This window comes from Corvus brachyrhynchos, unplaced genomic scaffold, assembly GCF_000691975.1.
Source record: "Corvus brachyrhynchos isolate BGI_N302 unplaced genomic scaffold, ASM69197v1 scaffold283, whole genome shotgun sequence".
In the NCBI taxonomy this organism is placed as follows: domain Eukaryota; kingdom Metazoa; phylum Chordata; class Aves; order Passeriformes; family Corvidae; genus Corvus; species Corvus brachyrhynchos.
In genome coordinates, this window is record NW_008237409.1 from 3,749,261 (window position 1) to 3,758,487 (window position 9,227).

General features: G+C 40.9%; 1 protein-coding gene across 4 annotated transcripts in view; it reads right to left on the reverse strand.

Annotated features, from left to right (window-relative positions):
• The window catches only part of SPECC1 (sperm antigen with calponin homology and coiled-coil domains 1), a 77,467-nt gene extending 68,247 nt beyond the window's left edge, over positions 1-9,220 (reverse strand). For 3 of the 4 annotated variants that reach the window (XM_017731023.1, XM_017731027.1, XM_017731025.1), the window contains exons 1-2: positions 9,058-9,220; positions 418-558 (exon numbers count right to left, since the gene is read on the reverse strand). The gene's annotated coding sequence lies outside the window, so the exon portion shown is untranslated. The remainder of the gene's footprint in view (positions 1-417; positions 559-9,057) is intronic. The other variant, XM_017731024.1, reaches the window with a different exon arrangement.
• Positions 9,221-9,227: the final 7 nt, after the last annotated feature.

A 9,227-nucleotide genomic window follows, 5' to 3' on the forward strand; every position in this document is an offset into this window, starting at 1 on the left:
AAATTATATGTATTTATACACTCTCACAAAAATGTAAGTTGTCTTTATGTGACCTGAAAGGGCAACAGAGATATCTGGCACAAGTTTGAAGGGCTGAAAAGGCTGTGCTAAACTTGATTCCCCCCCTCAGACACATTAGAACTCAGCCCAGAGAAACCTTCAGAGCAGGCTACAGCCACTTTTATTTTTCGTACCAACAGAACACCAACGAAGGAACATTAACTTTTTTCTTTTTTGGGGACAGTTTAAGTCCAAAAACCTCTCTCAGGCACAGCAGAACACCTGTGAATGCTGAAGCACAATGAAAGAGGAACTGAGAACACTGAAGTCCACAGCAATTTCAAGCAACCTTGGGATAAAAAGAAAATTACTTATTTTACTGTTAGATCCAGCATCTTCAACCAAAATAACACTCACTTTTAGAAAGTCACATGAGAAGCAAGTTTCCTCAGATGGATGGAAAATATATCTTTAACTTATCAGAGTCTTCTAGAGGAGCAGCAGTTGATGTTGCCACAGTGATAAAAAGATGTTTCACAACACCGAGATTCACAAAACCTAGAAAAAAAAAATCAACTTCCTTGCAAACAAAGATCCAGATCCACTATTCCTCAGAGATAAGCTTATGCAAGAGAGAAATCCTGCCAGGAATCAGCAAATAGACGTGATTTCCTTTTTTTGGACGTAGCTGAACACATTTCAGCTGCCAGCAGGAACAACTAGCCTGTTTCTCTCAGTAGGCTGACAGCTGCCAATTAAACAACTCCCTCAACTCCTGGAGATTTAAACCCATTTATTTTCACCAGCCATTGCCCAATCCAAACCATGAGCAGAATAAAGGAATTATTTGGATATTTTTTCAAAGTCTCATCAGCCTGCTGGGCTGGGAATGTGAGGGAGGGGAGGTGGCCTGATATCTCCTGTCCTCCTCCACTTCGTATGAGCAACACTTTTCTTCACTTTCCAAAATAGACACAGGATGTAGCTGTGGCTCAGCCTTGTGTAGGCAGAGGGTAACTTGCTCCTTGTCTGTTAAACAGGTAACCAGAATATCCACAGGGATCAGCCCAGTGCCTCAGCAATGTGCTCACAGAGGAAGAGTGAACTTGGACAACATCACTTTGACAGGGACACCGAAGCAATTTATTCCTGGCTGAGTCAGGAGTGGCTCTGGTCACATTTTACATCTCATAATTTGCTTTGTACCTGATTTCACATTCATAAGTAAGAACATTCACTGAACTCCCAGGACACAGATCTGTCTGGGGCCAAGGTGGATTTGACAGTGACAGCAGCCTCCAGGTGCCACCACGGTCTGTTCAGGGAATGTTTCTGCACAGAGGCAAAGGCGATGTCAAGTGCTCTGCTGCTGTTCTGGAGAGAACAAAGCCAGCGAGTGACATTGCCTCTGTTCGTCCTTGGTGCCTCTTGCAGGGAGGGCTGTTTACTCTCTCCACAGCAGCAACCTAGCAGCTCCTAAATAAAGGAATAAAAAAGTTACTAGTTGTTGCTAAGTATAGTCGTCACTCCATTAAAATTCTTAACGCATCCAGTGAGGAGCCATCCACCGATCTCATTAAGAATCTTTGGTGATGATTATGCTGATCACTGTTTTAAAGCCCTGACAGATATGTAAACTATATTACAAGAGATAATATTATTTAGCATTCCCACAGCTCATGATCCACCTTAGCAAGCTTTGGTGCTTTACAGTATTTAAAAACCTATTTTTTAACAGGCTCTTAATCCCTTTAACAGGCTTTTGACATTCACTGTATTTATATGGGTGAACAGGCAACTACACATGCAAACTCTCTTGCTGATTAGATCTCCAAATTATGCAGATTTTGGTTTTTTGCAGATCCAGTGGTTGCACATACATTGCTTTATTATACCCTCCGGTTTTCTTCATAACTGTACCTCATTTTCCTGCCTTAAGCTGTACAGATGCTGTCTTGATATCCAAAGGAATTTAATTTTGAGTCATCCATGACATTTTAAAGTTGCAGTGGAGTGATAGGCTCATTAGAACATGATGTTAGGGGTAAAAGGAAGAGGTACTTTAAAAAAAAACAAACCCAAACCACAGCTCAAGAAATCCAGCCAGTAGCCTGAGGCAAACTGGCTTTTTCATGTAAAGAGAGCTGAATTATTCGCCATGCGGATTCAATAACATTTTACTGCACCAAGCAGATGAAACTAAAATTGAGAAGAAATACCTGGATTTATTAGTGTTTATTATTAGTTTTCCGTGTATTTATAGGAGAACTGGCATTTGTAAAAGATGGAGTTAAGACTTCTCAGGTATTTGGCTAACCTGAATTTGCCTTGTAGATAAAGATTTCTATCTCTGAAGTGGGATTCCAAGACTTTCCACAAGCCTTATATGGACTTCAAAGGATCAAGGCAGGTTGCACACATCCTAAGCTGCTTTCATTCCTAAGTAGGTGACACATATTTGAGTTATTAGAAGTACTGCTTCAGGAATAGTGCAAAATAAAACTATTTAAAAAAAAGAAAAAAAGAAGAAAAAAGTGAAATAAAAAAGTCCTGCTGTTCTTTGATGAGAGCAGAAAATCCATTCTCAGAGTCAACATCAGCTTTCCCCCTTCCCCAAATGCAATTTATTGCATTACAGTGAAACAAACAAAACAAAAAAAGCTCCATGGAAGTGGTGAGCAGTGGGGACAACAGAAAACTCTGCAGTTCAGCATCATAAAATTGCTCATGGAAGGAGCTCATGGTAGCAGGAAACAAAAACTATTAACTTAGCTATCCCAAATGTCCGCAGCAATCAGGACAGCAAACACTGGCAAGGAGGTTTCTCTAATCCTGGTGTAGAAACAGCACATTTATAAAAAACATCAGATCCAGCTCTTATCTACTTGTCTTAGAAGTAACTCTACTGTATTTTCAGTAAATATCAGCCTTTCCTTCCACAAGGACCCCAGAGAGATTGATTTGATCTCTAGGCTACCCACACAAGGAGACTTGAAAGAGAAGCAGCTTTCCACAAGAGACACAACCAAGCTGTTTCCGCACACACAGTGACACAAATCACTTGTTTTACACCCATTCTGTTTCAGCAGTTTCAGATGAGAGCTGCTTCTGTCCACTCTCATGGGAAAATGACTCGCTTTAAGCAATGCCTGGAGCTCTGTGGTTTTATTTTTCATTTTTTCACATCTCATAGGGAATTTTCCTTCAGAAGCAAACAGAATTAGTGCCATCCTGAGATTCAAAGTTTTTCTTTGGCATCAGGCAGAGCAGGGCACTCAGCTGGACAAACTAAATCCCTGTAGCATGCCCTGCTTGGAGCTGTACTCTGAAAACCTGAGGAAGCAACCCCATGCTGAAATAAATGAGGACTCAGCAAGATGGAACATCAGAGCAGCAAAATTGGTTCTATTGCCAGGCACTTCCAGACTGCAGGGGTTTGGGGTTGGTTTTTTAAAAACCTTTTACACCCAAACGTGGTGTCTGAATACACCTCTACCCTGAAACAGGTGCTGCAAATGATAATCAGAAAGTTTACCAAAAATGTAAAGCTGGTCTTGACAGAGCTTTTTCTCTCAGTAATCCTCAGAATTCCCTGCAGGCATCAGCCTTTAAAAATTCAGGCCATGCTATATAGTTCATCCTTTCTTACTGGTATTTTTAAAGGGTATTTGGAATATTTTGATGAGGACTATTTTGGCAGTTGGCAGAAGTTCTGCAGACCATTTTACTTGAAATTTTACTGTTTTATTAAAGGCTGAGAATCCAGACATTTCTTTATTAGTCAGTCCACATGCATTTATTAATAAAACTCTTTAGAACCAGCCTAGAATGATTCCCATTTTACAGCTAGAAAAACTGGATTAAGAATTTATCCTAACTCACAGGCAGTCAGCATCAGCAGAAACAACACCAGGGCTCCGGGATCTTCAGACTTGGCTGTGGATCAAAGGAGGAATTCACCAGTTCTCTGGAATAAACTTCTAGGATACAAATTCTGCTGACTATTAAAGGCTATTTTATTCTGAATAACTAAAAATAATAGATAGGTTGGTTTGAGTGATGATGAGCAATATTATTTCACACTCAAGAAACCTAGGAGTTATACTGTTAAATAAATAAAAATTATCAGCATATCTGCAGAAATGAAATTACACAGGAAAATCCCTGATGGGGGATGGAAATGATCTGTGCCCCACATACTTTACACGATGTAGGTTTTGGTGCCCCTGTCTGTGTGTCAGGACTAAGCAGGAGACTCAAACTAAAGCAGAGTCATGCAACAAAGATGCTTTGGGAAAAGGAGTGAAATAAAGAATTATGAAAACTCATTACTGAATCTGGGCAGGAATGTGCCAGATGGTAGCTTCATCAGGACTTGGGAATGCCCAGCAGTTCTGAAGAATGAGGCCAAAGTCCCAACTCTGCAGCTTAAGGCTCTCAAAGGACACAAGTGTGACTTTGGTGGGTTAAACCGCACAGTCCCCAGTGCCATTTCCCTGTAATTCAGTTACTTTTCATTACATCCAAAGGTCAGACTATTCCACAAGCTTTATTACACACACTCACGAATTCAAAGCACTAATTTCTTCCACTTTTTAAAATTTTTTTTTGGTTAAATCTGCATCATGCTTCTACTATTTTCCTTCTAATCAGCTTCTGCTATTTTCAGACAAACTATCAACTGGAATACAGAAATATCTAACAAGTTCAGTAAACTGTAAAGCATTTTCTAGTGGCACGTAGGAAGCTCTATGGCAGGATAGACAGCTGGGCTGAAATAGAATTCTTTTCTGCCTTTCACATCAATTAACTTTAAACAACAATTTTTAGGCTTGACAGATGCTTCCATATGACTCATCTTGATTTCTTAACTGATATTAGGAATCAAACCAGGGAAGCTGATAGTCCAAATACAGGAATTGGTAACTTGGAGATAGATAGCATGAACAAAAATCCATTTGGAAATAAGATCAGGCTAACAAATGAAAACAAACTCCTTACTCTTTTGGTCACCTCTAGCAGCTTTCCTCAGGCATCTGCTCCTTTTCTCTCAGTAGTATTTCTGTGACTATTCATTCTCTCTTTGCTTTAATTTCTATTACCTTGGTTTTGGTGTATTTGAGGCTCTCAGTGCAACCTTCCTCCATCACTCCTCCAAGCAGACACTTGCTGGATTCTTGCTAGTACAAAGCTCATCTTTAATTAGAATTGGATGAAAAAGCCCACAAAAAACCCCCAAGCCAGAACACCCGCTTCCACCCTAACACAACTCAGACAAAAAAACCACCCATTTCCCAAAACCTCATCTCTAAGGCTCCTCTTGCTTTTGCTGCCCAAAAAGAATCCATTATAAACCTGACCCCAGACACTTCACTGTTTCCTCTGGTCTACCTCAGCAGACTCACTTTCCAGTCTCATTTGCAGCTGAATTTTCGCGGTTTGCTGGTAGAGGACCCGGAGACAAGACATCACTTGGAAATTTTCATGTCCAGACAGCAGGGCAGATTCTGCTGGTTTTATTCATGCCTCAAGCAAAGGTGGTTTTAGTGTTACTATTATTTTTCAGCTTTCAAGAGTGAAGAAAAATGTACTACAATAAAACAGCTAGGCAGCTGTAGGATACAAGTGATTTTGCAAGGAGTTAAAAATGCTGTTAAGCTTTAGATACAGAACTACACAGAAATTAAGACACAGACATTCCCAAGGTCATTCATCCAGTCACTCTTTCGTGTTGTAGTTTGCTTTGCATTTTGTTTTAATGATTCTTCTGTAGAACTCCTAAACATCAAAAGAGCACTTCCACTGTGGCATCAGATGAGAATTTTCTTTCCAGGGGATATGGCTCTACCTCTCCTCTATAATCAATTATTGCAGAGTCAGTTCCTTTCCTTCCCCCCATGGTGTCAGATGGAAACAGATAATGGAAACTCCCTTGAACTTCCCACAGACAAAGTTTATCTGTGGTTACAGTGGTTAAGTGATCAGCTCACATTTTTGTGTTAAGGCTTTTCTTGCTTATTTCCTTAGTGTGTTTTCAATAATTCTCTACAATTGGTATTTATTAAGTAGTACATAAATGTACTAAAAGGTTCCAAGGATGTCTAAAGTACATCAGACATGGCCTAGGCAAGGACAGGTCCAGGCAGCCACACGTGACAGCCATCAACTCAGCCTCCAAAACCATCCCAACAAGGCTGCCAGAGGCCAGCTCAGCAACTGCAAAACTCCATGTCTCAACATCATTCAAAATAAAATCCTCTTCCCACAGCAACCATTAGAGTCATTGATGACTTTTCCAGGCGTGGAGAGCACTGCAAAACCTTCTGCCCACCCTCCTCCACAGAAGCTCTCCGTGGAGTTTTGGATTTGTCAGTCTTTCACTCATCGTTAGATCACATGAGAAAAATGCAGAAATCACAACAAAATCCTCATGTGTGCACATGGACAAGGAATTGGTTGGGCTGCATTTCCCTTGTCCTTGTTCCATGCTACTGGCCATTAATGAGGCAGGAAAATACAGATATCTTTACTGTTATCCAGCACAGTGACTGATGCTGGAAAACCGAGCCAAAGCTGTACTTGGAGATGTCTGGGAACATGCTCATCCTGTAGTTTGAATTACACTGTTTGTACACGGATTCTCCATCTCCTCCTCCTCCTCCTTCCTCACATTGATTATCTAACCAGTCACCATCACACAGCTCAGAAGTGTGCTCTGCTACCTCCTTATGACCCCTGATCTTATAAACGTGAGGATAAAGAAACAAAAATCCCAACCCAGCTGTAATTTTCTACGCATTAGCAATGATGTGGCAATTCTGAATCACAAACATTGTGTTACTGAAGGATGCACAGAAGATTCGGGAAGGCTAAAAATGATGCATTGATTCCAAACTCCCTTTTTGAAGTTACAACCATGTTATAATCATGAAGAATTAGGTCACCCTGGCCTTTACCCAATATGACTCTGTCCCAAATAGATGGGTTTAATTCATGTTCAGTATATTGCAGGTGGAGAACAAAAACATTTTAGAGCCATTTCAAGGCAGCTATTGCTCATTAATCCAGGTTCTTTGAACTACTGTCCCAGTGAATACAGCACAAAGCAAGTGACACATACGGTCACTTCATGTTTTGCCAACCCACAAGAAGGAAGAAAAGGAGGCTTCATTTCAGATACAGAAAGGGCTATATAATTGCTGAAGAAATTAAGAATAATTACAAGTGGTTTGCCTGATAATTACCTGTCATTATGTTTTTCTGTAGCATAGAGGGTAGATACAACTACAAGAAGGAAAAGGAATGATGATGTTTTTTGGAAAAGCAGAGATGCACTGCATGTGGATACAGGGTGGTCCTGTCTAGTGCAGAGACTGGCAGCTTCCCTGTCCCCTCAGAGCATGGAGGGATGATACCACAGGCAACACATTCCATGGAATTCCACCTGATTCCATCCTCAGCTTCAGCACAGAGTCATCACACCCCCTCAGCCATGCAATCTTCCTATGCCTTAGTTTTTCCATTTGTAAAAATGGGATAATAATTGCTTGCTAAATAGGATATTTATGAAGATGGACTCATTCGTTTGCCTTGCACAGGAACCCCACAGAAAAGAAAGCAAAAATTAGATAAATCAACATCTGTCACGCAGCACGCAAGCGAGCAGCCTCACAGATTGCCACATGCTGGGATGTTTCCCTGACTCCCGTTTTCCATCCATCACAGTGCAGAGAAATAATTGAGATTTGGAAGCTATCCCTTAAGGAGATATTTATCTCCCATTAAAGTGCAGAATAGCTCACTTGAAGTTAATAAACTGGGAACTTCTGAGCATTTATGAGTGACAGTGTGAACTTCTGACAGAAAGGGCTCTTTGCAAAGATGAGGCCATAACTCCAAAGCTGCAGGAGAAACCAGAGGACTTCTGCATTTTAAAAATATTCATAACGAACAGGAACAGAACAGATCTAAGCAACAGTGCCAACAGTTTGCAGTTGTGACTTTGGGGGCCACTGATGGACTGAATGACCCACCTTGGTGGGCTACATAATGAAATTAAATTGGTTTAGAACTGCACAAGAAAGGGAAGGGGTAGCACATACCCACGTGCACGTTAGGATGAGGAATTTCTGTGGTAGTTACCTGTCAAATTGTGCAAACAACACTGTTTCAGCAAATCAAGTATCCTCTCTGCTACTGAGGTTACAGGGGCTAAGAACACTTCAATTTAGAATGAAATATGCAAACCAGAAAGGATTAGTAGGGGATATCTAGAACTGTACACAAGAGAAAAGGTAGAGAATCCCTGTTTTCAAACCAGTTCTACCACTAATCCTTTACTGCTACACACACAGGGCTTAATTAACATCTCTACAACTTTGCCATATTACCCACTCCATAAATGCTGGTATTATTACAATTGTTATTATGACCAATCTTCATCCACAATACAACTTTAAGGACAACAGTCGAGGTGCTATAATGAAAGGGTCCTGCTGAGAACCTGACCAGCTCTGTGCTGTGGGGCTGTAAGAGGTACCTGCTCGAGTGTCCCAATGCTTTCCCTGATTCCCACAGACAGGAGCTGCCAAAGCTCTTGGCTTAGCAGCCCATTCCCTTCTGCCCTTCCTTGACTGGACTGTGCACATGCAGTAGCAGAGGAAACTCTGCTTGTGCTCCTGCTTCGTTTCACTGTCGGGGAACAACCGTAAATTGCCAGAGGAGAAAGCAGGAACAGAAACAGCTTCACCCCTTCTGTCACTAAATGTATGTAGCTGAGCAGAAAATACAGTAGCCAGCTCTCACAGGGGGGGGATTTCTTTCTGTGGTTGCAATGGCTTTTAGACCACCCCCAGTCCATTTTCAGCTAACACAGACCTGTTTACACTATACTTTTTCTTAATTCAATTTAGTTTTACATTGAGATACTATGAAAAAAGTGTTGCTGAGCAAAGCAGGTTCATTCGTTTAGTGAATACATTATTGACCCAAGAATCCTTCTAGAGATAACACAGTTCCCACATTAAAAAAAAATAAATAAAATAACAAAATACTTACAGTAAAAGCTTGTTCTCTTTTCTGCGTTAAAAAGAAAAGTGTCTCCCACTAGCTTCTGACAGCATGTGCAAGCCAGACTGAAAATTCAGGGCTTGAGTGCTTCCCTGAGAGGAAAACCACATTGCAGAGAGACACAGAGAGCTGCTTGAGAAATGATTCACACACGGAAG